A 4,911-nucleotide genomic window follows, 5' to 3' on the forward strand; every position below is an offset into this window, starting at 1 on the left:
TAAAAAGTTGTGGAAGCAACTCAAGGACTTGTTGGACGCACGCTGCATCTACCCATCTAAGGCTCCACTCGGTGTACCCGTCCTCTTTCAAAAGAAGAAAGATGGCTCTTTATGGATGTGCATCGACTATCAGGCACTCAACAAGATCACAATTAAGAACAAACATCTGATACCCTTGATAGCAAATCTTTTCGATCAACTCAACAAAGCGCAGTACTTCACTAAATTCGACTTACGCTCTAGGTACTACCAAGTGCAGATCGCGAAAAAAGACAAAACGAAGACCGCATACGTCACAAAAAAAGGAACCTCCTCGAAAGCAAAGCCACTTGAGAACACAAAGAAGACCTATGACACTTCGTGGAGCACATTCAAAGTACAAACACGAGAACACGACGAGGATGCTACAAGCATAGGTGGGGGAGGAGTGTCACAGGCTACTCAAATTTTCCACAAACAAAAGCTAAATTGGCGCACGCAGATTAGCTTAATAAAAGTCTGCACAGGGGCGGGATGGGTTTAACAATATGGTACACTTAGCATTGGGCCACCTTATACAATTAGCGAGCTATGGTGCGCTAGGCGCATTTAGTAAGCAGATAGGCCAAGATTGCAAGCCAAATTGAGCAAGCTCGACTCGATTTTTAGAATTCTCTACACAACTCTACAACTTGTACATGTCTAGACATTTCCACACTTGTGTATACTTAGACCTCTCTAGAACCTAGGTGATATTTAGGCAAGTTGCATGAATCATCTAGAACTAGGCAAGGTCCTCTATAAATAGGGGATGCGACTCTCCATTTTGCTCACCACCACCACACCACACTACACAACACACGTAGCAACTCGAGCATCCCTGTAAGCTCTCTTATATTTTCTTTTGCAAGTAATATAATTATCTTTGGCCATATTGCTTTTTCTTCTCTCTAGCCTTTCTGCAATTATTTTGTTTGACTAGCTTGAGAAGTTCAATAAGGTTACTTAGCAACTTTTGTGCTAGAAGTTGTCTAAGTGGCCAACGGGTTATTGCGCAAAATACTCATCACGTGACACACAGCTTGTTTATTATACTTTGAAACACCTAGTTACTCAAACTTGTGGTTAACACATCTACTAATTGGCTACTAATAGGTACAAATGGAGTGCAAATTAGGCCATTGTCCAACTTTTCCTTTATGAAATGCCAATCAACTTCATTGTACTTAGTGTGATCATGCTGAACTGGATTGTGTGTTATACTAATAGCTGATTTGTTGTCACAATAAAGCCTCATAGGTGCTTCTCATTGAATCTTCATGTCTTTTAAGACGATGTTTAGCCACAATAGCTCACAAATCCCTATTGCCATGAGTTTAAACTCAGCCTCTGCACTTGATCTGCAAACTATTTTTTTTTCTTTTTTTTTTACTTCCCCAAGTCACAAGGTTGCCACCAAGGAGGTTATAATAGCCCGATGTTGACCTCCTATCAACAACTGATCTTGCACAGTCTACATCAATCTAGGCTTCAAGTGTTAGCTCTTCTCCTTTCTTGAACAAAATTCACTTCTCCGGTGTTCACTTCAAATAGTGCATGATCTTGTATATAGCTTGAAGATGAACGTCTTTAGGATTATGCATAAATTGACTCACAACGCTAACTCATAAGTTATGTCAAGTCTAGTGTGAGAAAGGTAAACTAATTTCCCTACAAGCCGTTGAAATATTCTTTTATCTACCGTTGCATTTTCATGAGCTTCACTAAGTCTATCGTTAGGTCTTATAGGGCTTTCAGTTGGCTTGCACCCTATATTTCTTGTTACTTTAAGCAAATTTAGTATGTATTTTTGCTGTGATATGAAGATTCTCGCTTTGAGTGGGTAACTTCAATACCAAGAAAACATTTTAATCTACCGAGCTCCTTTTTCTCAAATTCCTTAATTAAGCATCTCCTTAAAGTTTCTCTTCCTTCCAAATCATTTCTTGTTACCACAATGTCGTCATACACTAATAATGTTTTTACTCCCTCTAAAGCTGAATGTCTGACAAACAAAATATGGTCAGTTTGGCTCTGTTTATATTCATGGTTGTCATGACCTTAGCATATCATCCGAACTAGGCTCTAGAGGATTGTTTCAAACCATAGAAGACCTTTTCAAGTTTGCACACTTTGTTTCCTTTTAAATTCAACCAAAGCCAAGAGGGATTTCCATGTAAATCTTTTCATCAAGATCAATGTGTAAAAAGGTGTTCTTGATATCAAATTGTTGCGGACTCCAACCAAGATTAGCAATTAAAGATAATAATAGTCTCACAATATTCATTTGGGCAACTGAAGCAAATGTTTCCAAATAATCAATCTCATAAGTTTGAGTATACCTTTTGGCTACCAACCTACCTTTTGTCTTACATTTACAAGTGAACACCTATTTGCAACCTATTGGACTCTTTTTCTTTGGTAACTCTACTAAATCCCACGTCTTATTTTTTTTTCAAGGGCCTCCATTTCTATTTTCATGGCATTTCTCCACTCCATATGACTTGATGCTTTAGAACTATCTTAGGAATGGTTATAGTATTTAGATGTGTGAGAAAGGTACTATGGGTGTGTGACAATTTATCATAAGGCATAAAGTGAGACAAAGGATATAAAGGATATTGCGTACATTTTCGAATGCCTTTTCTAATAGCAATAAGAAGATCATTGTTATTATCTTTATTAGAACTACAAATATTTTCTTGAGAAGGTACAATGTAATTAATTACCTTATTACTGAGGGCTGGTTCCAATTCTTGGACATGCATAGGATGAACAACGGGTTTTTTTCTTCTCGAATAAGTCAATACTGACAATCTTAAAGTTAAGAGTAGAACTTTGAACTTATTTATCCTGTCCAAAAATCTTAAAGTTGGGAGTACAAGCGTTTTCAAGTTCTATAGAAACAGAACAAGAATTTGGGGGACTTTAAGAATCAACAAGAGTAAAAGCTAGAGGATTTTTTATGTTTGTAGACGAGGGAGGAAAACGAGAGTCAGGTTCCAATGGCAAAAATAAGTGTTTGTCTTTATCTTTGTTTTTATCTTTATCTTCAATAAGTGATGTCTCCCCTTGAAGATAAGCTTGATTGAAATAGCTTTCTGTCTCAATAAATGTAACATCAATAGGCACAAAGAATTTTCTTGTTGGAGGATGAAAATATTTGTATCCCTTTTGAGTTGAGGAATAACCAACAAATACCCATTCAAGTGCTCATGGATCTAATTTTCCTCTATTATGAGAGTGAATATGAACAGAAGATACACAACCGAAAATTTTGGGAACAAAATGATTAGTATTGTGGAAGTCTGGAAAATATTTTGAAAAAACTTGGACAAGACTTTTGAACTCAAGAACCTGAGAAGGCAACCTATTTACAAGATTCGCTGCTGTTAGAGCAGCCTCTCCCCAATAGTTTTTAGGAACATTTCTTTAAAACAAACATGCTCTGCTCTAGTAATGGCTAAAAGATGATCATTTTTTCTTTATGCACCCCCATTTTGTTGGGGAGTGTTAATACATGATGACTCATGAATTATACTCTCACTTTAGAAGTGTGGTGATAAGGTTTGGTTGAAATAGTCCTTAGCATTATGTGATCTAAACTTTTATATTCCAACTCCAAATTGATTTTTGACCATGTTATGAAAAATAAGGAAAATAAAGCTCACCTCAGACTTATTTTTTAGAAGAAACATCCACAACATACAAGTGCAATTATCAATAAACGAAATAAACCAGTGAGTTCCTAAGACATTTGGAATTATGGAAGAACCCCAAATATCACTATGAATGAGTTCAAAATGAATAGATGTTCTTTTATTAGTAACAGGAAAAGAAGCATGTTTATGCTTTACAAGTTCACAAATATCACAATGAATGTTTTCTACATCAATTCCTTTAAATAATAATGGAAACATTACTTTAAGAATGCTAAATGAAGGATGCCCAAGACGGAGGTGATGAAGCCAAATTTTGTCTTTATTAGAAATAAAAGACTAAAAAAAATTGACAAGTGTAAACAATTTCTAATTCTAGTTTGCCCACTTGATTCTTTAAGATAGTAGTGCCCATATTTCTCTCTCGCATGTCAAATCCTCTTCCTTGTACTCTGGTCTTGAAATACGCAATATGAAGAAAAAAAAATCACATTACAATTTAAATCTTTTGTAAGCTTGCGAACGGACAAAAGGTTCGTAGAAAATTTGGTAAATGGACAATATTTTTAAGTGCGAATGCTTGATTTCTTAAAATATTTCCTTGTCCAATAACTATTGATATGGAACCATCAGCTATGGCTATCTTCCTATTGCTTGGGCAAAGTCATAGGAGATAATTTGTGAGGAGTGGGTTATATGGTTGGCCACTGAGTCTATAACCTAAGAGTTGGAGAAGGTTGTACATGAGACATTTTGTGCATATAGAGAAGGAAATTCACTTTTGAATGCCAAAGAATAAATACCTATCTCTAGTGGCTTCTCCAATGTTCCTAACAAACTCTTCAACTTCTTAATTTGTTCTCTATTAAACTTGCCATGTTCATGAGAATCACTTGCGTGACTAGACTGTGTGGAGGTTATATGAGCTTGCCCTTGTCCCCTCAATTGTCCAATCTTCACACTTGAATTTCTATTGGACATTGGTGGCTTTCTATGAAATTTTCAACATCATTCTCGAGCGTGTCAAGGCTTCTTGCAATAGGTACACCACAAAGAATTTATCACTCTAGACATATCAGTTTGTCCAATTTCACCAAAGGGATTGCTGATTTGGGCTAGAATTCTTTATTACAGCATTTCTTACGATCATAGCTGAGCTCTCCACTACTTGGGGTTCAACCATGAAAGGTTCAAGCAAACTGAGACCACTTTAAATATATATTTCTTATCCAAT

This window comes from Citrus sinensis, chromosome 1 (assembly GCF_022201045.2).
Source record: "Citrus sinensis cultivar Valencia sweet orange chromosome 1, DVS_A1.0, whole genome shotgun sequence".
Taxonomy (NCBI): domain Eukaryota; kingdom Viridiplantae; phylum Streptophyta; class Magnoliopsida; order Sapindales; family Rutaceae; genus Citrus; species Citrus sinensis.